We start from the raw sequence: 27,000 nt of genomic DNA on the forward strand, positions 1-27,000 counted from the left end.
TTCATCGCTTCTATTTAGTGATGAAACTCTTTAGCTCATCAGTTAAAGTATTTTCAGATTCTTATGCGGTGAGTTCATAATATACATATATTTGTGTGAATGTTTAGGGATTCTCCTGCTCCTTTCTGTACGTTTTTCTTCATGTAAAAACTCAATCACACTTACAACAATTTCAGCAATTTTGGTATCAAAACGTTCAGCTTATTCAGAACATTACTGCTCTTATTTTTGGTATTAAAAAAACTTTATAATTTTTTAACTATTGAACAAAATACACCCCAAAGGAAATGAATAAGAAATTCCTCAAATTTCATAGTTTTAAGTAGATTAGCAACAAGCCTTTAAGTATATTCATGGCCTATGTTTTCACCTTTTATAGTCATTTTCAACAAAAAGTGGAGTTTAGCTAAAATGTTAGCAACGTGCTAACGGTTTTGGCTAATTTGTTATCTTCTGGGTTTTTATAGGCTAATTTAGAGTTACGCTAATATTTTAACAGTAGGCTAACGTTTTTGGCTAATTTAACTTACAAAGGATTTTTTGGCTAATTTGGAGTTTAGCTAGTATTTAAGTAATGTCGTAGCTTTTTGGCTAATTTGGCATCTACTGAATTATTTTTAATGCTAATTTGGAGTTTAGCTAATATTTTAGTAACATGCTAACTTTTTTGGCTAGTTTGTTACATACTGGGTTTTTTAATGCTAATTTGGACTTTAGCTTCTATTCTATCAACAGGGTACTCTTTTTGACTTTTTAACCATTTAGTTTCCTGTGGAATTTTAGACTATTTTGGAGTTTAGCTATCTAGCTTTTTGGCTTATTTGGCATCTACTATTTTTGGGGAGGGCTAATTTGGAGTTTAGCTCATATTTAAACAAAAAATAAATATTTTTGCAAAATTGTCATGTATTAGGTATTTTTAAGCAATTTTATTACATATTTTTTAGAAATTTATGTCAAATTCAGCTCTCTTTCATAGTTCTTTAACAAAATGTTTCAGTCTTTTAGCAAATTAACATTTTGCAAATAGCTTTTGGGTTTTCAGCAAAAAGATTCAGCATTCACAGCATTCGCACTAGCATTATTGCAGGTAATGCAACTTATCTAGTTAACATTTACAATTCATATAAATGTATTTTCAAAGCAGAATTTCAAATATGTCAGGGTAATAAAATAATCTTTTTATTTATCAAATTATTTATTAAACAATCATATATTTATACTCAACTGTAAGTTTTGTTTTACACTTATAAACAGAAGGAATTGACAGGATGTGAGGAGGACCTCTTCATTCTTCCTCTTGTTGTTTTCACGTTCAGAGGCTTGGCGTTCCTCACAGCCGACGCCGTCCGTGAATCCGGGGTCAGATCTGCTGCGAGGGCTCAGAGACCCGCTCTGTGAAGAATTTCTCTGGAGCGGCGTCTCCTCCACATTTGTTTAATGAAAAGCTTTTCTTTGGGGGGGAGTTGCGTCTCCTTGAGCCCCTCTAAAGAACTGTGCATGCGCATGCAGGAGGCGTGTTGGTGTGCCGGCTGCGGGGCGGTCGGGGTCCCTGTGCCCCGCAGACTCAGAAAGAGGCCGGTTTCCGTGCAGGTCCAGGTGATCGCTGCTGCACAGTCAGTCAAGTGGAAATATTCCAGAAGAGATTTTACATTTTCTGTAGTGAAGAGGCAGTTGAGGATTAGGTGGTTCAGCAGGACCGCAATCCCGCCGCCGCCGCCTCCTCTTCCTCACCATCCATGATGGCGTCGGCCTGAGGTTTTACTTTGATTCCTCCTGATGTTTTAACAGTTACATCACACAAGTATGTATTTTTAAAATAAAACACTCACAATTAGAGTAACCAATTTAAACAGCTATATTTAATTTCTAGGCATTTATTTTTCACTAAATGATATTTAGCAAATTTTCCTGCTATTTGTTCTTTTCATTCAAATCTAAAATAAAAAAAAATATTAGATGTTTTCTCCTTTTTTCCTTTTTTATTTTCATCCGTTCCTCTAAAAGCGTCCCCATAAATGAAATTCATTTTTTATCCCGTCATCATTTTTTTGGTTGCTGCTTTTCAGTGGCAACATTCGTGGAGGCGGAGCTTGTGCTCACCGTGGGAAGCTGGGATTGTTGTGCGAACACAATGCCTTCTTACTCCACTGCTTCCTTTGCTTTCCTTCCTCTGCCTTTGAATTTGCTCATTTTCTGCCCCGATTCGCCCCCTGCCCCCTTTGATTGGCCCCCGCCAGAGCAGCCCGCTACATGCAGCGCGGCGGCCGCGGCGGGGCCTCCGTGCTCTGGGTGCAGAGCTCAGCTGTGCTTTTGATGCTTTAGTTCAGACTCCAGCGCTTTGTTCCAGAAGAAAACGGTTTTTATTCTAATTTTATAAATGTTTGAAAGCAAACTTAAAATATTATTTAACATTTTTTAGGGAAATGATGCAAAAGACGAGAGGAACCGCACTGATTCAGCTCAGCAACAAAAGACATTCATGATGTGATGTGTTTGAGCACCTGTACCCCCATCTCTGACCTCTATAATTATCATTTTAATATTTGTTGTTTTATCTGCAGCTGCAAAAAATATTTTTATCATTTCTAAATTTAAAAAAACACTTGCAATATTTTTTAAATAAAATATTTCCTGAAAAAAAATTACAGACAAAAACAGGTAATTTTTTATGTTTTTTCCAGTTTTTGAAGGCATTTTTAAATTAATTTTAATTCTCTAAAATACATAAAGTGAGGATGAACATTTTAGTGCAGTGGTTTTTAAAATTGCACACCTTTAAACTAAAAGTGTTCATTTCTAATAAAGGATATTTGAGCTCTGAACGCTGAAGCGAGCGTGTGACTCCCTCCTGAAAACGCTCCTTTTGGGATTCGGCTGAGTGGAAAGTGATGAAATAACCTCAGAGCATCAAGGCGAACCGCTGTGAAGACGCAGGAAATGTGATCTTGGTGGAAAACGACATTCTTCCGAGCCTGGAACAGAAATCTCTGGGCCCTCACCGGCGACCTGCGAAAAAAAAAAAAAAAAAAATGGGGGGGCCGAAAACGCTTGCTAAGCTCTCCGCTTCACGCACGCGGGGACAGAAGGTTCGATATTCATGCGATCGATGAATGAAAAGGCACAATGGCAAAATCGGACAGGCTCCCTTTCAAACCCTCGTCTCCAGTGTCCCCCCGCGCCTCCCCTCGCAGGCGCTGGGCGGCTGCTGTGGCAGGCGGGGGAGAGAAAGAGAGAGAGGAGAGCAGGGGTTACATCAAGGCTGCTCCCTGGACCGTGCAAACAAGTCTAGACCAGTGACCTGCTCAATGGCTCCTTTTGAGGAGGGGGGCAAGTTCGGTCAGAGCGAGGAGAAAGGCGGGCAGAGCCTCTTTTCAGGGGCCGAGCGGCTCAAAGCCCCGATCGACAGGAGGTAAGGAGGGCCGGGAGGGCAGGCATCTGCTTCCATGGTTACGGGCCGGGTATGGGGGACCCCGCTATTGAGGAAGCTCCGTTCTCATGCTCCCACAGAGGCAATGTCACGCGTTTTAAAAAAATGCGTCAGGCTGGGGCGAGGAGCAAACCCACCGGAGCTAGACTCTCTTTGGACACTTTCAGGAGGGCGCGCGGGATGGGGGGGAACAGGGAGGCTGAAGGGAAGATCCCGTTCAGAGCGAGATGTTTTTGCTGTTTCTGCTGGGGCGCGGAAGGCTCCGCCGTCCGCTCTCCGACTTCTGTTCGGAGGGAGCAAAGGTCAAGCGGGACTCCTTTGTTGGGAGACAAACGTCATCTCGCTGCGGATTCCGTTTCAGATGTCAGTGTGAGTTTCAGGCTGGTCAGTGAAACGCCAGGAGTTGACCGTGGAAGCGCGAGCGGGCGAAGGAGCATCTTCCTCAACGAGGAGGGGAGTGCTGGAACGTTGAGTTTGGGGCGTGCAGCTGACGCTTTGCCCCCCAACCTTGCAGGCAGAGTGGACAGATGGCCGGCCCTCAGGAAGGGCCCGGGGCGTTGGGATTCGCTCTCAGACCGTGGGAAAGTCTCTGGCTGACTTCACCTGCTCACAGGCTGATGTGATGGGATTTAGGAGGGTAAAAGAAGGGAGAAATTCAAAGGGGCTACAGAGTGTGCCCGGTAGGGGTGTGCCAAAATATCAATATTGCGATATATCGCAAAATTTAGTCCTGCGATTGATTCTTGATGGGTTCTCACCAAGTATCGATCTTTTATTTTTGTTTGAAGGGGCTGTAAATTGTTATATTCGTCATCCTTTGGTGAGACGTTCCTTTGGAGGAAGACCGGCTGTTGTGAGGACCAATGTGTCTCAGAGCTACTTGAATTATTTAAATTTTCTTCTGTTGTTTACAACAAGTCTGCACTAAATAGTGGCACTGCTGTTCATGTTTACTATTGTTAACACTGAATTTCACAGATAATTCCAATTCAATTGGTGTCAATGCTTGTCAAAGACATAGTATTACTGATTTGCATTAAAGTGTCTATTACTTGTTGCACAAAATAAAACAAAAAAAAACTTTTATTATGATTGTGTTTAAGCTAAAAATAATTAGGGATATATTTTACCCCCCAAAAATGTTTTTCTATATTTTGTGAGTTATTAAAGATAATTTTTACCAACTATCGCAGTATAGCGATACGATTGATATAATGAGCCATGTATCAGGTATCGCATTGTATCCTTAGGTACCCAGGGATTCCGAGCCCTAGTGCACTGAGCCTTGCAAATCAGTGCATAAAAACAAGAAATTTGACTTTTTATTAACTTAAAAACCATATTACTCTTAAGGTGCTTTCACACCGAATGAGATTCATGTGACGCTCCTCTTTCGTCGGGCGACAAATTCGCTGCTCATCGCCTGTCAAAAAAATGTGTTCCTGCTTGATGGCGCAGCCGCATGTGGGAGGAGCTATTAGCTAATACATTTAGGATGATCACCACAAGGAACGGTGTTTGTGGATATCTCACTTAGAATGTATGGAAGACAAATGATGTTGAAAAATAAATCCGGTTTATTTATTGTGAAGAGTTCTACAAAAAAAAAAATCAGTAATCATATCTGTTTAAATGAATATTATTAAAAGATTTTGCCAGTACAGAGGGCTGTGTCTGTTTGACAGCCGCTTCCACCATGTTTCTGTGTCTCTGTGGCTGAGCTTGGCAATGTGGCTATAGTGGTTTGATAATCCAGAACTAAACATTTTGACAAATTCCAGTGTTTTAGTGTGCTTCATGGTTCAAAGAGTACAATTAATTAGAAAGTTAGATTTATACATTTCTGGCTAAGAAACACAGTGAATGTTTTTTTTTATTGCTGACATATACACTACTTATAGCTAGATTTGTTCCATCAAGATGATCCTATGTGATACAGGAAGTCTTTTATTTTGAAAGGAAGTCTAGTGAACCTCTGTTAAAAGTTATAAACTGTTTCATATTTGCAGGAAAAAATCTATTTACTCTTAAATTTTGCTTTATTTAGCCAAAAGATAATAGTGTGTATGTACAACTTTATGTTGGATCTGTTGTTTAATTCTTTTATTGGTAGAAAGGAGGAGAGCTTTGTGTACATGCAAGTTTGTCTTGTCTTTTTCTTTGTCTTTTAATTTTGTTTTGTGTTTTTTGTAGTGTTTTGTGTTTGGACCCCCTTGAGAACGAGATGTTGCATCTCAAGGGGCATTACATAAGTAAGTAAGTAAGTAAGTAAGTAAGTAAGTAAGTAAGTAAATAAATAAATAAATAAAAATTGGATACATCGATCGATCGATCCAAAAATAAAAATAACATAAATACAAAGTTGTATTTTTCTAAAGGATGTGTGGTTCTTACTGGCTTTTGGTCGGTGAGAAATCAGCCCAAATCGCTCTTTAAGTATTAAAGGTTGCAGACCCCTGGTCTAGTATTAATCCAAGGGGGGAAAAAAATTACATGTGGGGACCTTTTTTTTTGTGTGTTTTTTTTTTTTTAATGTCTCGATGTGGCCAGAGCCAGCAGCCTCTGCACCCCGCAGTGGCTCTCTTTCTGCCAGCATATCGAGTGAGTGAGCGGAAGTCCCTTAAAAAAATTACATGCCCAAAGCTGGGTTTCTGATTGGCAGATGCGACGTGGTGACCTGTCAAACTTCAGATATTTAAATTTTGCCCGCGCCACCCAATTCGAGCTGCTGCCAGGTCTTTGCGCCACAACCGTCGGTCAAATCGCGCCAAGGGACTTCGCCTATGTTGCGTCCTTTCCATTGACTTAATATTGAAACAAGCCACCTCCGCCACGAGAATCACGTTCTCTGTGAAAGCACCTTAAGAGATGTTTGTTTCTGTTGTCACTGGTGACGCTTAAACATAAAATCTTTAAAATACTATAACTTTTTAACTGTTAACACGATAATTCCAGCAGATTCTGAAGGAGAAACGCAGTGCAGGTGAAAGCGTGTTTATGCACCAGCCCAAATGCTGAATCATGACCCCCAGTATCCCACCCCCCATCGATGCTCAGAGTGCTCCGCCCTCCATGAGTGTTGAGTTCAGTCTGGGTAGAAGTCAAGTGCTCTTCACCTGCTCTTCACCGCCCTGCCAGACCTGAGGTTTTTCTTTCTGGTGTTTCTGGAAAATGAGTCAGTGAGACGATAACAGACACTGTTAAGGAACAGAACTTAAAGGGGAAGTGACCATACTATAGTTCTATTGAAAGCAGCAGATAGATAATCAATAACCTATTAATTGACTTAATTAATAAATCAATTTATATTCCTTTGATCCAACCAGATTGACCTGTCTGAGGAAAGCAATTAATCTAATCGACCTAACATTGTTTAAAAAATTATAAATCATTGATATTGGAAAATACCATTTGGATTGAGACATGATTTATTTTACTATAATCTAAAAACGTCCATCATAGCAGACAGCACACACATGTGATGCAGCAGAAACTGATCAACCATCATTCCAGTCCAATGTGTGGAAACATGAATTTATCAAAGTATGTGACCATACAGTGTGGTAGAATGTTCTAATATTATGAGATTGTTCTGATGTGGAAAAACAACTGTGAGCTGAGCTTTATCAAAATAAAATGCTAATGGTTTTGACATTCATTCTTTTTTACTTGTTTGTCTGTACACATATTTAATTTACACTTGATTATCTTGAAGACATACAAGGAATTCTGGAAAACTTCACCTGCACTGTACCAGTTCCAGGTATTTATCTTTGAGTCACACTGGTGGAAGTTTGGCATAAAGAAGTCCTGGAGTATGTGATCATCTCGTTATCTTCCTTTGTCTTAGACCACGTGTCAAAGTCGGATCCGGCTCACTGAGTAATTCTATCCGGCCCTCCAGATCATTTTATTTTATTGTTATTAATTGCCTGATGTTATCTTGCGCTAATTTCTAATATGTGTAATTTTGACAAAATATATTGTCAAGAAAGTAAAATATTGAAAGTTTTTTAGGGCTTAAATTGATTTATTCTGGAATAATATTCTTGCCTTTTTATTATTCATAGTTATGTTTAAAAAGTTACAGTTTTGAAGTTTTAATAATTGGCATACTGCTAGCTTTTTGGACTACTTTGGCATTTACTAAGTTTTTTAGACTATTTTGGAGTTTAGCTAATATTTCAGCTACATGTTAGCTGTTTTGCCTAATTTTTTAGTTTTTTTTTTTTTTTTAGTTGTTTAGGCTGTTTTGGAGTTAGGCTAATATTTACATGCTAGCTGTTTTGGCTAATTTAGGCTTTTTTGGCATTTAGCTAATATTTTAGCTGGCTATTGGGTTAAGCATTTTCAGCTATTAGCTTCAGTTATTTTAGCTTACAGCTTTAGTGTTTTCAGCTATCGATTTCAGCAGCTAAATTCAGCGTACAGCAGTTACATTAGCATGATTGCAGGTAATGCTATATATCTATTTCATAATTATGCTAAAAAATTACGGTTTTCAATTTTTGTTCAGTACATGTTTATCCTGTTTGACCCGTGACCTAAGGTGTGTTTTGAATTTTGGCCCCTTGTGCAATTGAGTCTGACTCCCCTGTCTTATACAAAATCGGAAAATCCAGGTGCTGAATCATAGAAGTGAAGGACTGTTCCTCTGATCTTTTCTCTGAGCACTGCTAGAATGAAACAGAAACCTGGTGTATGTCGTTGCGTGTCTGCAGTTCAGTCTGTGACACTGCTGGATCTCGGGCATGGCTCTGGCCCCCTCACACCCAGGGTATAAATACCCGCTCAGAGATGTTTCTGCCCCCGCTGACCTGTTCACATTAGGGTTTATTTTTACGGTGGTAACTTGCCGTGGGCTTCGTGGTTTGGCTTCAGAGGCACACATCATTAATCTTGGGGGGCATTAGAGCAGTATAATTACTCTGATTCAGAGCATCTCTGCTGTAACACACAGAGCTGTGCAGCAGTGAATTCTGGGAGCAGAATCTTCTTGCGTCGTGGTCTGGGACACCGTTCCTCACATCCACAATCCAAACGACGGTCCCAGTCTGAGCAGTCGCTGCCTGCAGGGGCACAACAAACAACACACGCCGTGAAACAACAGGGCTTGTGTTTTCTTTGGGGGGTGTTGGGGGGGACACTGGAATCAGTGACAATGCTGTGTAACCCCTTTAAGTTCATTATTCTGCACAATTGGCCCCCCCGGGGTGTGTGACACATTAGTGAATGGGCTCTTCCGCGGGATTTAACGGGTTAATAGCAGACAAAGGGAGCTGGGGCCGTGTAGCCCAGCGGGGGGGCCACAGTGGAAACAGCAGAGCGCCTTATAATCCTGCGCTGTCCTTTCCTACTGGTGTCCTCGTGTGGGACGGGCCAGTGCTCCGGCCTGAACCGTCTGTCTGAGATACTCCTGTACGTGAATGCAGAGGTCCACTTCTCCTTGTGAAGCTGCTCCTGCTGCTTGTTCACATGTGAAGCTGAGCTTCACATTTTTCATATATTTACACTCCTGACTCCCGATTCACACGCCTGTTCCACATTCAGAACGACCACAAGAGGTTCTACTCACCTTCTCAAAGGGATGTTTAAAATTGCCAGTGGTTAGAAACAAACGAAGAACTTATATTTGAGCAATTTCTTTTTAAAAATGCCATCACTTCCTTCATGCGGTTTGGGGATTTCAGGATCAGGTCTAGAAGCATCACCTGAAGATCACTCTGTGGTCCAGTTCTGTGGTTCTGGACCCTTTACAGAAGCTAGTTTGACAAGGAAAAAGAAACACTAGTGCTTTAGTGACTTCTTTAATGAAATGATTCTCTAAACAAGACATAACATTCATTCATTCATCTTCTTCTTGGTCGCTTTTTCCCTTTCGGGGTCGCGGGGGTCCCAGAGCCTAACCCGGCTGCTGATGGGCGAAGGCGGGGTTCACCCTGGACAGGTCTCCAGTCTGTCTCAGGGCCTCAATCACACCCATTCACTCTCACATTCACATTCACATTCTCACATTCACATTCAGAGTCACCGATTAACCTATGAAGCATGTTTTTGGACGGTGGGAGGAAGCCGGAGTCCCCGGTGAAAACCCACGCATGCACGGGGAGAACATGCAAACTCCACACAGAAAGGTCCCAGCCGGGATTCGAACCGGGGCCTTCTCACTGTGAGGCAAGAGCGCTAACCACTGCGCCACCGTACAGCCCAAGACATAACATGTCAAACTTAAAGACACTTGCATCCTTAAATAGTGTAGAAGTGCTGTAACTATATGACAAGCCTTACATTTACAGTAGTTTATTTTGAGGAGTGCCTCAGGAATATTATATCTGATATTTTGATACAAAATAAAGAAATCAGAAGAATTCCTCTGGACTCATTCGGGCTTTAATGACTTGAATCCAGCGTTTATCTGTTATCTGTTTCAGCTTTGATCATGTTAATTTCTTTGTAGTTTATAGAGATAGGAATCTTGAGGTTCCTCACAATGAGATTACAATTCAGGAGGCAATGATTCGATTATGAAACAATGATCAATGCATCTCAGATCTGCATTTTGTTAGAAATGTTTTTCTTTATTACAAGACACTAGACTAATATGACTTATTTTCTCCACTATAGTGCATATATAAGCAAAGACAAGATCAGTTTACTTGTTTAACTTTAACTGAGAACATAAAAATTCTGACATGAGAAATATTTCGTTTCACCGGACAAAAAGGAAAACATTTTCCCTGAACTCAACAACCTTAAATAAGATAATGTTATGTTTATCATTAGACCAATTTTAATGAAACACTCTTCAAGTCACGTCAAACTAAATATAGTGTCTTGTTAGCCGCAATTGTGATTTCACAAATTTGTTGTGTTCCCCACATTATCCAATTAAGCCTCAACACTATGAAAATCAAAATGCTTCCAAATGTTGTAAGCAAAGTCGAGGACGAGATCGGGAAGGTCGGCCATGTTTGTGCGCTCTTTACAAATATCAGAGTGAAAAACACTTCGCGTTCAGTTCCGCCTGTTACTTTAATATATATAAATTTAAAAAGCACACCAATGTACAGTACATATATATATATATATATATATATATATATATATATATATATATAAATTATATATGTACTTATATATTATGTATATATGTTTATGTCATTTATATATATGGATAGATCTAAATTACATATGTATACATATATATATAATTTATACATTTAATTTACATATTTATATGATAAACATAAATGTGTGTAAGTATAAAATTATGCATATAGAAATTTGCAGATATATGTATATATATATATAAATATATATATTATGTGTATGTATATATATTTATATATATATATAAATACATTTAAATGACATATGTATACATATATGTATACTGAGTGATATATATGTATATATATTTATATATACATATATAAATATATATATATATATTTCAACATTGGTATTATTTGATCATCTTAGATGTGTTTTGTTGTTCTGTATTTGTTTTTCCAAGTTTAACAATTTAGTACTTAATTTATCTTAAGCTTAGTCCTTTTCTTTAAATTTAAAATATGAAAAACTATGTTTTTTTTTTGTTTGTTTTTTTTTGTAAGGGTCACTGAAAAAAACTAAATTGAGTAAACATGCTTTGTTGACTTACAAAGTAATGTGTTTTAAATATATTCTAGGATTTTTTTGTGCTTTAAATGGCTTGTGTTTTTTTGTATCTCTGAAACAACCTTGACCTGAATCCGTTAAATCCAACCTGAAGATTTTACCTTTCAAAGCTTTCTTATAAAAGCAGCTTTTTGTCTAGCGTGACACCTTCAGGATGAGGTGCTGGAGCATTTGTCTCTGACGTTTCTGTAGAATGGAAACAATAAAAGGCCAGAGTCCAGGTCAAAGAGGGAACTTGGGGAGGAGACGTCACCCAGTTCCAGGTCAGTTAAGCAGATGCGCTGTGGAGCTGGGTGTGATCTAATATCCATCGATCAGCAGAGGCTGCTTCATGTGTGAGATGCATTTGTGTTTCTGAAAGAATTCATTAGTTATTGATCGTCCTGGCGGCGGTAAGAGTGATAGCGGCCGTGGTTGGGTCTGTGTGATGTTCTGCCTGAGGTGTGCTGTGTCAGAGCGTCTGCTGCAGCTGCGCAGCTCCATGCGAGCGCCAAAAAAGATTTCCTCTTCACAAACACTTGCGCCATCTTTCTGCCCTTTCTGGAGTCTCCCCTCCATCATCAGTTCCTGTGTGCTTATTGGTCCGTGTGTGCAGCCAATGAGGGATCTGAAAGAGTGAATGTTTAGTCTGGTGCTAGGCAGCAGGATCAGCAGACAGGTGGGTCAGCGTAGTGAAGCCAGGATTTGAAACCGAAATCCTCTTTATGTTTGGGGTTTTCCCTCTTTGAAGCCAGAATAAGGAAGTTCAAATTTGAATCCCTCGCCTCCCTTTTGGTTCATTCTTCTGCGTGTTGTAGTTCTGAAGAGGTGAAGGAAGGATCTTCAAAACCTCAACTGTTTTCTGCCCTCTCTCCTTTTCTGTTTATTTTTCTTGCATTTTGCATTATAAATCATACATCTTGTTGGTCTTCAAAGAAAGAATTTTCTTGAAGGCCTCAATTTGTGAATGCAGATTCAACATTTCAGCCAAAACCAAATGAGGTTTGTGGAGACCAAAGCTGCTGAGGTTCTCCTCCTTCACACATCTGCTCATTAGTAATGCCTCATAATACAAAAATACCGTTTTCCTGATGATCACACAGCTTTACATCTTTAGACTTAGAAAAAGTCAAATGCGTCTCAGTTTTCCGATTGTGTTTACTGATCCCACACTATTACATGACCTCAGGCTGTAATCACAGAGCACTCAGCGTATTTTATGAAGCTCTCCTCTCACTTTTCATGTCTCTTCTCATCTAAATTGCTGTCTGGCCTTTCTTCAGCGTTCCCTCCCCCAATGGCAGAACTATATGGCTGTTTATGGATTACCAGCCTGAGAAGTCCGTCTGATTTTTCCACCCGTGTCTGGCTCACAATGTGAGATGTCACCCCCCAGGGGAAGTCCTGTACCCCCCGCCCCAGCTCCAACCCACTCTCATCTGAACTATGACCCCGGCCTCCTGCCTTCCAGGATATGAAATGCACCCCACCCGCACTTCGCCCTTCTCCTTTAAGGCCAGAGTATTTTGAAACTTCTAATATTAAGTCTTCACAGTTCTGCAATTTTCATACACAAATTTGTACACAGAGTGTATGTGGAAAATCCATTCTCTGTTTCAACCTCGATCACTTACATTTCCCATGAGCACTTGGAATGCAACTATTTAATTTCTTCACGATTCGGTTTAGACTTTGAGTTTGGAGTCATGGTTTTGTTTGGGTTCAATATGTGTTTTGTGTTTTTCAAAGCAACAACAAAAAGACTTAACATTTTTGAAAACCCTTTTTAAAAAAAAAAGTCATACATCTTTCTTGCATTTACCACAATACATGTTTGACACTTTAAACATAAACATACTGGGATAAAGTAGGGATGCAAATAATCACTTTCCACAGGATTTGGTTCAACGATTTACCATACGGTTCAGTTTTAAACTGAGAATTGTGGAATCGTTAATGAAACAACACCATGATGCTTCTTTAATGACCAAATCACTCAAAGCCCTACACACAAATGGTCAGGTCCCTGAACAATGCATTTGTTTGGTCCTCTCCACCTATCCTTCTCTGAAGGCCCGCCTCCTTTTGCGGAGCAGTCAGGAAATCCAGGTCGATCATTTCAGAGAAAAAGCTGTAAAAAATTATTTTGATTCCATTTCAGATCTACGGAGCCCTTAAAAGGACATCAAAGTAAAAAAATAATTGAAGTAAAAAAAAAAAAAGTGTTCTAAAAATGTATGTATTTTTTTTCCCCTGGTTACTAACTGTTGCTTGCCAGATAGTAACTGGTGTGCATCAGATAGTAACTGAATTTTTTTTCAAGAAATTGAAGTTAAAAAATGTTTTTCTAAAAATTAAAGCAAAAACCTTTTTTTTCAAATTGAGGTAATTTTTTTTCTTCTGCTTACTAACTGGTGTGCACCAGATAGTAACTGAAAAAATGAAATATTAAAAACATTTTCTCTAAAAAATAAACCAAAACCATTTTTTTTCCTAAGAATTCATGTGTAAAGAAATATTTATTTTTCTAGAAAATGGAGTAAAACATTTTTTTATGCAAAAATTGAAGCAAAAACATTAAAAGAAAAACAAAATAGAAAGCTTTTTTCCTGGTTATTAACTGGTGTGCACCAAATAGTAACTGGTGTGCACCAGATAGTAACTGAAAAAAACATGAAAAAAAAAATATCAAAAAAGTAAAGCAAAATTGTTTTTTTCTAAAAATTAATTTGAAAGGAAATATTTTTTTGATCACTAACTGTAACTGGTGTGCACCAGATAGTAACCAGTGTGCAGCAGTATAAACACCAGTTAGTAACCAGATTTAAAGTTTTTAGAATTTTTCTTTCTTTTTTTACTTACATTTTTTTTTTTTTTTTTTTTTTACTTCAATATCCTTTTTGGGGCTTCATACGGATCCTCTTAACGGATCCAAAACCACTTTTCAGATTCCCCAGTGACAAATCCAGTTAGGTTTTCACTGGGTGATCACATCTAGTGATCACATCTCCATCAGCTGCTGCTCCCATGCCAGACACTGCAGACCTAAACCCAACCCTTCCCACTCAATGCTTCACCAGGATTTGTACTTGAAGTAAACAGAAAAGCCGCCCCTACTGTATCCAAACATTCATTCAGTTTTTTCTCTATCCCAACACGCTCATGTCCTAATCCTGGCTTCCTCCAGCCACTGTGATCACAGCCACCTCCTACTTTCCCCACCGAGGACTTGGCAACAGTGCAACCAATAAGAGTGCAGGAATTATTCTGTAAAGGTTCAGATCTCATCCATGATGGCCGGAAGCCCCGGAAAAATAAATCTGTCAAATTTCTAAATAAGTGGACCAAATATGCTTTATCTATTAGAAGACACTCGTTTGACTTTAAATGGTTTAAAGAAGCTCATTCTGATTGTGTGAGAGACCAGACATACATGAATGAAACCGTATTCAGCAGACGCTGCATTTTCTATATCGTTTGAGCCTTTTTTTGAAAACTGTCAGCACATTGTGGCTTTTAAAGCCTTATAGGTTCAAATTCTGACTAAAGCAGCTCTTATTTTGAAGTAGTGGGAAGTGAAGCAGCCACCCGGACTATTCCTGACTGAAGACCTTCGCTCAGTCACGGCTGAAACACCGTCAAGCAGCCGCTCCCAACAGACCTGAAGCAGACTGATTCATGGGTCTGATGATCGATCCAGCCTCTTTAGCAGACTGGTATTGTGGGTGATCCTGTTCAAAGGTGTGAAATTTCATTTTTTAAATTAAAAACAATAAAAATAACACTCCCTCCTTCCATTCCACCTTCAGATTCCAAACGCATTCATCCTTTATAGAGTAAATCAGGAGTGACAAAATTCAATCGCACAAGGGACCAAAATCCACAACATACCTTAGGTCGCGGGCCGAACACAATAAACATTTGTTGAGCACTCTAAAGCTACATTTTAAAAACGTTAAAACCATAACTTTTTTACGTAATTATTAGGGCTGTCAGATTTGTCGCGTTAAAAACGCATTAATCTGACATGTGCTTGACGCCGACAATTTTTTTGACGCATTAATCGCGGATTTTCTCATACGTGCCTTTCCATACCGCGCACGGGCGTTCCCCCCTTTAACTCACCGGCTGCTCTCACTAGATCACGGGCGGGTCTCCAACCACCGAGCTGCGAGCTAAAACCGGCCGGCGCTAGGACCTGGAGAGCTCCTGCACCCTAACCCGGCTCCGGTTCGCGTCCAGTACCATGTCTGGTGGTACCGGCTCGCGTCCGGCGCCGCGTCCCGAGAGCTGCAGACCCCCGACGTTCCCAACAGCAAGCGCACCGGGGGACGTTTTAAATGTTCTGGAGGTTTAAGCGTGATCCAACCCCAGCATAGCGGTCTGTCTGCCGGTATATTCATGGCGTGAACTCTGCTGGAGATATATACCATTACCTAATATATAATGCTAGTAATCGTAGTGTGAATGCTGTAAGTTGAATTGTATGGGTATAACTGTGAGGTGAGCTGAAAATGCTGAAGCTGATAGCCAGCTAAAATATTAGCTAAATGCAAAATTAGCCTAAGAAACTTTAAAAAAAACCTAGTTTAGCCAAAACAGCTAACATGTAGCTTAAAAAATAGCTGAACTTCAAAACAGCCTAAAAAACTGAGAAAAGCCCAAATTAGCCAAAACAGCTATATGTAGCTGAAATATCAGCTAATCCCAAAAATAGACTGAAAACTCTTAGTAAATGCCAAAATAGTCCAAAAAGCTAGCAGAATGCCAATTTCTAAAACTTTAAAACTGTAACTTTTAAACATAATTATGAATAACAAAAATGACAGGAATATTATTCCAGAATAAATCAACTTAAACCTTAAATAACTTTAAATATTTTACTCTCCATAAAAATACATTTTGTTAAAATTATACAAGTTAGAAATGAGCATAAGATAACATCGGGCCATTAATAATAATGAGATAAAATGATCTGGAGGGCCGGATGCGGCCCCCGGCCCTTGACTTTGACATGTGGAGTAAATGCAGCATACCAACATAGACTCATTTGAACTTTCTTTGTAGTTTATTTCTTGTATTTTCATGTGAATATATCATTTTGAATTAATAAAATTTATATTTTATTTTTGGAACCTCCACCTTTGTTGAATCATTAGTTATGTAAAACCAGATTAATTTATAACAGAATCTAATTACTTAAAATTTTGTTCAATTGTTAAACTTTAGAATTTACATCTAATCAATGAATTATTCTAGCATTGATACTAGATTTACAGATGTCATATTTTAGGCATAACCGAGGCTGGAAACGCTGTAGTAGGGCTGCGTGAAACTAGAAAAACTTGCGATGTGTGATATTAGTGATGGAGATTCCATTGACAATAGGACTAACATAAGAGGTCCGTGCCCCCTCATGAGGGGGTTCTGTCAGAGAAGACCAAACGACTTCTCCATGTTTATATGCATTTGAAGACGTTCATATGGGAGTGAAGAAAATGTCAACTCATCAAAATACAAAAGAGTGTTTCCTGTGAAAAACAGAGGAAGACATATTGGTCTGCTCAGTATGACATCAGTGCCGGCTGATGTGGCATCATGGCTGACGTTCTTCCCTCTCAGGATGCTGCTTTCTTTTCAGAGTTGGCACTAATTCATGTTATGTTGAATCTGCATCTCTGTGCCCAGAAGACTCAAATATTTCCTGCTTTTTTTTTTCTTTTTTTTTAGAGCTCAGTCTTTGGCCTTGACAGTTTACTGACATGTTTTATGAAATGTGGACTCGTGAGAGCAGGCTCTTCTGAACGTCCCAACACCAAACAAACAAACCCAGCAGAAACGATGGGATTTCCCGTCATGGGGGCTCTGAGACCCCACCCCATGTCATTCCTTGCATCAGCTGATGAAACATAAGCAAATGCACACGGTTGGCTTCAGAAAAGCTGCAGAGAGCACCATTATGTCATCTGCTGCCTCCTTTCAGTAGTTTTTACTTCATTTTCCAAATATTTTAGTGATATTTTTCTTTACTGCAGTTGTGTGTCAGTGTGTAAACTCCAGCTGTGATTGTTTGGTTTCTCTCAACCACCTGTTCGAATGAAAATTGTGTTTTTAACATGTTCTTGTAGCATTCATTCATTCATTCATCTTCCTGTCCGCTTCTTCCCTTTCGGGGTCGCGGGGGTGCTGGAGCCTATCCCGACTACTGATGGGCGAAGGCGGGGTTCTCCCTGGACAGGTCTCCAGTCTGTCTCAGGGCCTCAATCACACACACATTCACTCTCACATTCACACCTAGGGACAATTTAGAGTCACCAATGAACCTATGAAGCATGTTTTTGGACGGTGGGAGGAAGCTGGAGTCCCCGGTGAAAACCCACGCATGCACGGGGAGAACATGCAAACTCCACACAGAAAGGTCCCAGCCGGGAGTCGAACCGGGGCCTTCTCGCTGTGAGGCAAGAGCGCTAACCACCACGCCACTGTGCAGCCCATGTTCTTGTAGTATTTTTCTCATAATGGAGGACATATATGAAAGAATGTAAGATTTAAAACTGCATTTCCGAAAATCTTTTTAATTAATTCATGATGGATCAGGACCTTTTTTAAACCTGTGGTTTACAAAAGATCAGGTTTATGATGCAGCGACTACCATGGATGAACGTCTCTCTGCTCTGCTCCATTCTGATCATCCACTTACAGACAAATAGATCCATGAACGTCTTTGTTTTCCTCGTCTGAGCTGGAATCTGGATCAGAACTGTACGGCTGGACAGCTCTGATGTTTTTCACTACGCTAACGTTAACTTGGGTGTGTGAGATTCTATAAGCTAGTGCAGGAATCATCAACCTTTAACAGTCAAAGAGCCATCTGGGCTCGTTTTCTACTGATCAAACCTAGAAGGAGCCACATCGTCTTTAGCCTTTAAGAAATTTGGATTTGCATTCATGACCTTCTTCTTTTTTTAATAAAAAAATGAATTTTGTCTCTTTTTGGCACAAACAAAAGCAAAAATATAAAAAGAACCTAGCATCTCTCAAAATGTGATTATTTTAAAACTTTTTTTCAAAATAGAAGACGCCCTGTGCCAAACAGGATCATCTCAGTGCAGTTCTGTAGCTATTAACCAATGTGCAGCACAAGATAATATGTGCTTTTAACTCATAAAAGATCAAACTTTTTACCAAAGTTTTTCTTTTCATATAAAATCTGTTCATTCTGGAGGTAGAGTTGAACAAACAAGATGTCTTCAGGTCAACAGGATGTAAAAACCTACATAGTTTATCATCTATGTGAACCTCAGACATCAATTTATACATTTAACTAATATAAATTAAATAAATGCTAATTAAGTAATCATTATTTAAAAAAAACAGCTTTTTTCTTTTCTTTATTTTTTCTTTTTCTCCTCTTTGTCTTCAGCAGTCTTACACTGCTGGGTTTTGTTATTTTAGTTTGGGGTTGGATCTTGGTAGTCTTGGTTTGTGAGCTTTGTTTATTTGTTTTCTTTAGGTAGTTTTAGTTAGGGGGAGCTGCTGACTCTGATGGTCGACATGTCTGGGTCAGCAGTCTCCATGACTTATTTTATGTTTGACCAAAGAGCCACCATGGAGAGATAAGAGACACATGTGGATCTGGAGCTGCGGGCTGCAGACTCCTGGTCTAAACAAAGCCTCAGTTCAGAGAGAAAGTTCTCCTCTTACTGCCTGGTTTTGTTATTTTAGTTTGGGGTTGGATCTTGGTAGTCTTAGTTTGTGGGCTTTGTTTATTTGTTTTCTTTAGGTAGTTTTGGTTAAGCGGTGCTGACTCAGATAGTCGACATGTCTGGATCAGCAGTCTCCAGGACTTATTTTATGTTTGGCCGAGGATCCACCATGGAGAGATAAAAGAGACGCATGTGGATCTGGTTGCAGACTCCTGAGCTAGTGGAAGAAAGGCATGCTGGGAAATAACATCCCACAACCCAGATGAGGATTTCTAATGAACTCCTGTCGCTCTGGAGAAAATATGTCTTAAAAAACAACACTGGCTATATTTTGGGTGTTTCTGGTGTTGCAGACTTGAGCTAAAGAAACGAACAATTTCAATAACAAGAGTTGACAGATGAGAAGGATTTTTTTTTATTTAAAATAATTATGAACAGATATATAGCTATATTTTACCTACAATAATGCTAGTATGAATGCTGTAAGATTAATTTGGCCGCTGAAGATGCCAGTCCTGATAGCTGAAATTAATAGCTGAAAACACTGAAGCTGATAGCCAGCTAAAATATTAGCTAAATGCCAAATTAGGCTAAAAAAATAAAAGAAAGAAAGAAAGAAAGAAAGAAAGAAAAAAAATATGTTAGCCAAAATAGCTGGCATGTAGCTGAAAGCACATAGCTAAACTTCAAAATAGCCTAAAAAAATGGAAAAAAGCCTAAATTAGCCAAAACAGCTAGCATGTAGCCGAAATATTAGCTAAACTCCAAAATAGAATAAAAAATCTTAGTAAATACCAAAATACTCGAAAAAGTTACCAGTATACCAATTTTTTAAACTCTAAAAATTTAACTTTTTAACACAGTTATGAATAATAAAAAGGCAGGAATAAAATTCCAGAATAAATCAGCTTAAACCTTAAATAACTTTCAATATTTTACTCTCTTGACAACATATTTTGTCATGATAAACAAGTTAGAAATAGATGCAAAATAACATCAGGCTATTAATAACAATAAAACAAAATAATCTGGAGGGCCGGATAGAATTACCAGATCCGGCCCCCGGGCCTCGACTTTGACATGTGTGCTTGTAGGTCCAATTTGAAGACTTTTATTCCTAAAGTTCTGTCATTGAAGCTGAACACTAAAGTTCTAACAAGTTGAGCATATTTTCATATTTCTGGCTGCATGATGTTTTGTAATCTCAATTAAAGAGTTTTAATTTTTGGATCAGAGTTTTCTTGAAAGCTTCAGATCATCTCACGCCCTGAGTTTCTGTTGAATATCGTTTGGTCTGGCTCCAGACCCTTGAATGAAGACATGCAGCCGAGAGTTTGTCATTAGCCGGTCATGCCTCCAGTTTCATGCATTTATTGTGTCAGAAAAATTCTGGCTTGTGCTGTGAAATCTTAAGCAATCAGCACACCCGGAGAGTTGACTTTGGAAGGCGCTGAGCATTCCTGCTCTGCACCGCATTAGTCGCTGCTTCTCTGCGACTCGGGGCGTCGGGCAGCCTGCCAGGTGGAGGTTGCCATGACACCACCCTTTGCACTGCTTCCCACCAGAAGGTGCCAGATTTTGGGAAGGGGGGGCAGGCGGGGCTCACGTTTTGATTTACACAAAAGATGTCTTTACAATGTCAGCAGAATACTTTCGGGGAATGCTGCAGCTCTCCGGGAGGAAATCATGTGATCCTTTCAGCAGAGGTTTTGTAACGGTTTCTGGGCCGGACAGAGAGGGCAGGAGGGACACAAAGGGGGGACTCTGAATGATGATGGCAGAAAAGCGTTTTAATGCAGTTTGTTCTTCCTTTATTCCCCTTTGTGCCGGAGAAAATGGCGGCGGCGCTTTGCTGCGCGGTGACGCTCACAGCTGGACTGAAAGTGTTCCCGCTGAGACACAGCAGAAAATCCTGCGGATCAGATCCCAGTGCAGCCTGGCTCTGCCGGGCCGCCGGGCCGTGGGGACGCCGGCTTGCTGGCGGCTGTCTGGCAGCGGCACAGTTAATGGTAGCGGCGCGGCATGCTTGATTACACTGGCATCCCTCTCAGGCTCTGCTGTTTGCGGTCCCGGCTATGTTGAGCTAACTTCTCACCACAGTTGGCCCGGAACCAGCCTCTTTCTGTGCGCCACTTTAAGAGAGCAGCCGAGTTCTTCTTTTTATTATTATGGGATGTGATACAGTTGCCAAGGTTTCATTTAGTTTTTTTTACTCTGTTTAAGCAAATATGAAGAGATTTTCCTGAAAGTGGAGCTGGGGCGGGGCTTGGCTCAGCGTGGAAGCATTTGGTTTTAGATGCTGATCTGATTTTTATTTCAGTTTTTCAGCTTCAGCCGAAGGTTGAGACAGATTCAGAATTGATGGTTTAAGTGTTCTGGCATGGCGGCATCAGCTCCCGTCAGTCCAGAGACAATCCTCATCATCGTCCGTTGTGCGGTGACTGAAAACAACTTTCTTTCTTTTGTTTTTAAGGAGGGGAAGTAAAAGTTGACCGGCCAGGAAACCCACCACCACCTCCCCAAAATGCAACAATCAAGGGTAAGCTAACACTCTCTTCCCATCTGTCCGCTCAGCCGGGAGATTTGGGGATGAGTCCCCTCTCTGGTTCTGTGGGTTTGTGTAAGAACCCGCTTCCTACCGCCTCTTCTTACTAATTCTGGTATTTTGGCCATTTGGCACAAACCCGTAGATCCGATCTTGTGGCAAATCTGACCGCACAAGCTCGCCTCTGTGGGTCTCTGTCAGTGTGGTGTGAACGCCGACTTTCATCTTTCTTTTTGTGGCCCGGCTGTGTCTGCCTGTTGTGCGTACGGAGAAAGAAAGCACACTGGAGAGATGCTCTGCCGCCCCCACCACTGCAGAAGAGTCAACTGTTCAGAAAGGCTCCGCAGAAGGGGGAACCGCGTCTGTGTGGTAGCTACAGGATAGGCGGCGTTTGAAAATGTGTGCATCCGGGTTGAGGTAGTAGGTTGTATGGTTTAGAATTACACCCTGGGAGTTAACTGTACAACCTTCTAGCTTTCCTTGGAGCGCACGTATGACGTCAGTGTTTACTTGATTCCCTCTCCTCAGTTTCAAGAGCCTCTTCACAGTTGAAGTGGTCTTCACAGTGGTGCCATAATCAGCAAAGATGGACTGCAAGTCTTCAGGCTAACTCTTGTCGTTATGTATTTAGAAACAGCATCCTGTTGTTGTAATACAACAAATTCAGAGTAGCCATTCACTACTGACCATTGACTGTATAAGAGAACTGGACTGAGTGACCCCTCCCCCTTGATGATACTTGCTGGCTCCAAGAAGCCAAAATCCCATAGACTTCTATAGAGAAATAAACAGCTGTTACTCAGTCATCCTAATGGTTAGAAAAAACATTATTGCTCTTTTTTAACCCTTTAACACCGGAGCTCCAGTGTTTATGTTCTTTGATTTTTTGTTATCTTTTTTAAATGTTTACACGATCAACGTAATTCCAGTAGATTCTGAAGGAGAAAAGTGGCGTGTTATCGCATGTTAAAAAGTTTGTTTAAGCATCACCGGCAGGTGTTAAAGGGTTAACATTTTCTTGATAATCCTTTTTTTTTCATTTTATATATAAATTTGTAATTTATATATATTTTATATTAAACATTTGTTCATGTCAATGTACTACTAAGGAATATCTTTTGCGTGTCCCGTGAAACGTCAGGAGCTAACGACGCTAGCAACAGTTGCTAAGGACTTTTCCTTTTTTAATTATTTATTTATTTTTTTCATTTTGTCCTGTCCACATCTGAGTAAAGAGCTGTTAGCCTCTTGTGTTGGGCAGATTTTACTGTCACAACAGGGGTTGTTAATTTTCTGACACGCAAAGTGTATATTTGTATAAACTCCTTTTGCATTTTATGCTAAACTTTATTTATATTAACTATGTTTGTATCTCTTTTTTTTATTTGTTGGACCGGATGGAAAAGAAGGAGTGGGGGGTGGGCACAAAAAAGGTAAAAGAGGTTAGTTTAGAGAAAAAAAAAAGATGGTAACAGAGGTAATTTCATAAAACAACTGGGAATAAATAGCAATCTGGAATGGGCGGGGCCTGTATGCACACACAGTCAGTAGTTACAAACACACTAAAATAGTCTTCACATTTAAACTAGTCAAAATGTGCACAATACAACTGCAGCTCACACACACTTAATCATATAAAATACAAAATATCGACTTAGGGGTCGTAAATGGCCCGCGGGCCGCCAGTTTGAGACCTCTGATGTAGGTGGTCTCAAATCCAACGTTCAGAATTTTTGATGGACCGATTCTGTCTAGCCCACTTTCAAGTGATAAGGGTGTGGCTTTCCAACAAACTCATTCCTGATTGGCCAGAGTGGTTGCCATAGAAATGTTGACTCAAACTCAATCTTTATTTTTTTGTGTAGCGCCTTTCATTCGGCCGAAACACAAAGCGCTTAACGTAAAAACAAATCTACGAGGATCCATTTCTTCACTCAGACGGACTTGGACCAACAGCTATCTGAAGGCGTCAGGTTCCAACATGGCCGTGAAAAACAAAAATGGTGACTGAATTGACATCATTTGGTTAGAGAGGGAAGTAAAGGATGATGTCATACTCGCTCACTCCAGTTCTCTGATACAGTCAATGATATTGATTCTCTCTAAGCTCAACTGCTCTCCTTCCATGTTCACATGGTTCAAAATAAACCAGGCCTTGATGCCATTGACATTTTGCATTGTCTGTACAATAAGTGGGAGTGGTCAGGCTTTTCATTGGTTTACCATCCACCATTATACTTATAGAGAAGAAGTTCCGTAGAGGTCGGAGAGTGTTTAGGACTTCTGGTAGAGCGCCATGTTGCTTTCAGTTTGGTTTGTGGACGACATCCATCTGAGCTGACTCAGGACACTGGGTGATCAGGGACTGACATCGTGGGTTTGCTGCTACATTTTCTTGTTCCGGTCTTCATTTGTGCTTGCAACTCTTGGGCGTTCGGAGTCCCGATGGCCTCCGAGTGGCACCGTGCCCGTCTCCCCATCAGCCGCATGGACGCAGATCTCCGTGGTTTACTGTTAACATGAACACGGATGGTCAAGAATGGCAGGAAGTCCCTGCTCTGTTTAATGCCACATTCCTGTGTGGTTTTACAGCCCGGTCTCTCCAGCTGCTGCTGTTTTTGGTTCTTTTTCTGGAGGGTTTGAGGTTTGATCTTTAGAACTGACGTTTTTCTGAAGCTGCGGCGACCAAGTTTTCCCATCAGACAGCGGTTGTTTTCTGAGCTTCTCAGCGTGGGAAAACGCGGCAGTTTATGGCTGTTATCTCCTCGCCTTGCCCACGGTTCCACACAATGAGCGTTTGTGATGGGAGGTCTAGTTTCAGGTTGGAGCTGGTCTTGGTGACACTGGGATCTCTGTTTTCTGCGGACTGCATGGCTGCATCTACCGTCTCCTCTGTCTGGCCCTGAGCCACGGCGTGGAAACAGACCCCCAATCAGTGCACAGGACTGAAGTGTCCCAGCAGGCCCGTTCTGGATTCTGACCCATCCAGGTGATTTAAGAACCCCGTTTCACATCTGCTTCCCTGCCAGCGTGCCAGAATTAGCTTCTAGGAGTTAGTTCTGGTTATTTGGGTTCAGATTCTCTCGCGTATTTTAACCCGGGACAGAAGTCCTGCTCAGGTTGTGTCCCTGCTTTGAGTTTCCCTCAGTCTGGATTTTAAAGGAGGAAAGGGCTGATGTCAAACACGCGGACAAAATCAGTGGTTCTGTTAATGACAGAAAATCATAGCTGGATTGACTGGTTGTAATAATGCAGGGGTCTCCAACCTGCAGCTCCAGAGAAACGTCTGGCTCTTCTACCCCTCCATTGTGGCTCTCTGGTTAAAGAAAATTACAAAGCTTTTAAAAGTTAAATAACTTATCACTCTGGGAGCCTCCAAAGCAAAGTAGCCATAGTGGTTTGATAATCAAGAACTCAACATTTAGACAAATTCCAGTCTTTTAGGTGTGCCTCATGGTTAAAAAATACAGTTAATTAGCTCTGTTTTCATTTTAGAATTAATTTCTGACTAAGAAGCACCACAAATGTAAACTATGTATACACAGTGGTGAACAAAAGTGTTGGTACCCCTCAGTTAAAGAAGGACAAACCCACAATTCTCACTGAAATCACTTGAAACTTACAAAAGTAACAATAAATAAAAAAAAAAAAAATTAAACAATCAAAATCAGCCATCAATTTTGAATTGTTGATTAACATAATTATTAAAAAAAAAACATCAAAAAACATCAAAAAATGATTGTACCTCAATGAAAGATTGAAAACTATCTGACCAGAGTGACATGATTAACTCAGGTGTGTCCTTTAATTGACATCACAGGTGTTTTATTTATTGTTACTTTTGTAAGTTTTGAGTGATTTCAGTGAGAATTGTGGGTTTGTCCTTCTTTAACTGAGGGGTACCAACACTTTTGTCCACGTCTGTATCTATATATATAAATATTATTGCTAACATTACACTACCCAAAATCGAGATGATCCTTTGTGACACAGGAAGACTTTTATTTTGAAAAGAAGACTTGTGAACCTCTGTTAAAAGTTATAAACTCTTATAATTATTTTCGGGGAAAAAAATCTATTTTTTCCTAATTTTTTTTTTGTGCAAAAAATAATAGTTTATTTATATTTCTCATAAAAAAAAATAAGTAATATAAAATAAAATAAATAAGTCTTATTTTTCTAAGCCAGCTGGTTCAAGGCAGCTGACGCACTGTATGATGGGATTTGGAGTTAATTTTTTAGCGATGCTCGCAGACACATTGGGTCTGCTGTCAGACCTGGCTGCACAAGGAATTGTGGGATATTGTTTCCTTTGCCTGTCTGGGCGGATTGGGGGTTAGGTGTGGGTCTTGTCAGCAGCATAGCATTTTTTGGGGAATACATTTTTACTGTTTGATAATCAAGTGTTAAAAAGAAATCTGAAAATTCAAAGGTTTAAAAATGTAATGGAACAGGAAGGCCCAATCTGTTTTCTTCCCTGACTTCTGTGACTTGCCTGTCAGCTAGCGTTAATGTCAGTTCCAGCGTCTGATATACATAACAACAGCGGTTTTATAACTTTATAAAGGTCATACTATAACAAAAAGTCATTTAAATGTAAACTTCTGTGCTTCAGAGCGCACCCACATGAAGAAAATCGCTCCTCATCCACGGAATGCCGTCGTGAGGGAGGAGTCTGTTTCCCTCCACTTGGAGGGGCGGATATTAAAAAATATATTTCGGACACCACTTGTACTTCTAAACCCCCTTCAAATGGAGGGGTATGGAGAAGGGAAGAATTCGGATTTGGACATAAAGTTCCATGGAACAAGTTAAAAACACAATTTTCACAGAAGTGGCTCCTTCTCCGTCTGAGGGCCAAATTAAGTTTTAGTAAGAGAAAAACTGTCATAGTTTGGGAAAATTATCATATGGGGTAATAAAAGGTAGTTGGCATTTAGCTGCTATAAATCTGCAACGCCTGCCCCAAGAGGGTTAAGCCTGGGATGTCTAAATCCAGGCCTCGAGGGCCGGCCTCCTGCTGGTTTTCCTGCCTTTTCTGCTGTTGATTACCTGCATCAGGTGTGTTTAGCTCCGGGGTCTGCAGCCTTCAAGACTTGAGGAGTCGATTTCTTACTGACCACAAACCAGCAGGAGTCACAAAGTCTAACTTCACTCTTTAAAAAACATAACACTGATTTGTATTTATCATATTGCTATTATTATTATAAATATAAATGCACTTTTTTTTCTTTAAAGATAAATAGCCTTTTTCAAATTAGGAAATATTTTAGAACTTTCGACATTTGTTCATGGGACTTTTTTTCAAAATAAAATACCACACAGGATTATCTTATTGCTGCAAATATAGTAGTAGTAGGTAGTGTAATGTCAGCAGCAGCCTAAAAATAGTGTTTTTTTTACATTTTGTGGTGCTTCTCACCCAAAAAAAAAATTAAATCTAACTTAAAAAATTGAAATCAGAGCTAATTAAGTGACCCTTACTTTGTTTTTTAAACCATAGAAATCCTATAGATTTGTTCAGAAATAGAAAATCAGCCTCATAATTCAGTGCATCCTCCAATTGAATTTCCTGTAAAAATGTTTAGTTTGACTGGTGATGCGTATAGGGCTGGTATCTGTTATATTTCACAAGAGCCTGAATCAATTCAGTTCTGATT

At 40.0% G+C, this 27,000-nt stretch overlaps 1 long non-coding RNA gene across 1 annotated transcript in view; it reads left to right on the forward strand.

The window, feature by feature from the left end:
• Nucleotides 1-27,000, forward strand: part of LOC112138079 — a 57,753-nt gene that overhangs the window by 20,405 nt on the left and 10,348 nt on the right. Inside the window, exon 2 of the long non-coding RNA XR_002917704.2 lies at nt 21,269-21,334. This is a non-coding gene — a long non-coding RNA (uncharacterized LOC112138079). The remainder of the gene's footprint in view (nt 1-21,268; nt 21,335-27,000) is intronic.

The sequence above is a fragment of the Oryzias melastigma genome, linkage group LG14, assembly GCF_002922805.2.
Source record: "Oryzias melastigma strain HK-1 linkage group LG14, ASM292280v2, whole genome shotgun sequence".
Classification (NCBI taxonomy): Eukaryota; Metazoa; Chordata; class Actinopteri; order Beloniformes; family Adrianichthyidae; genus Oryzias; species Oryzias melastigma.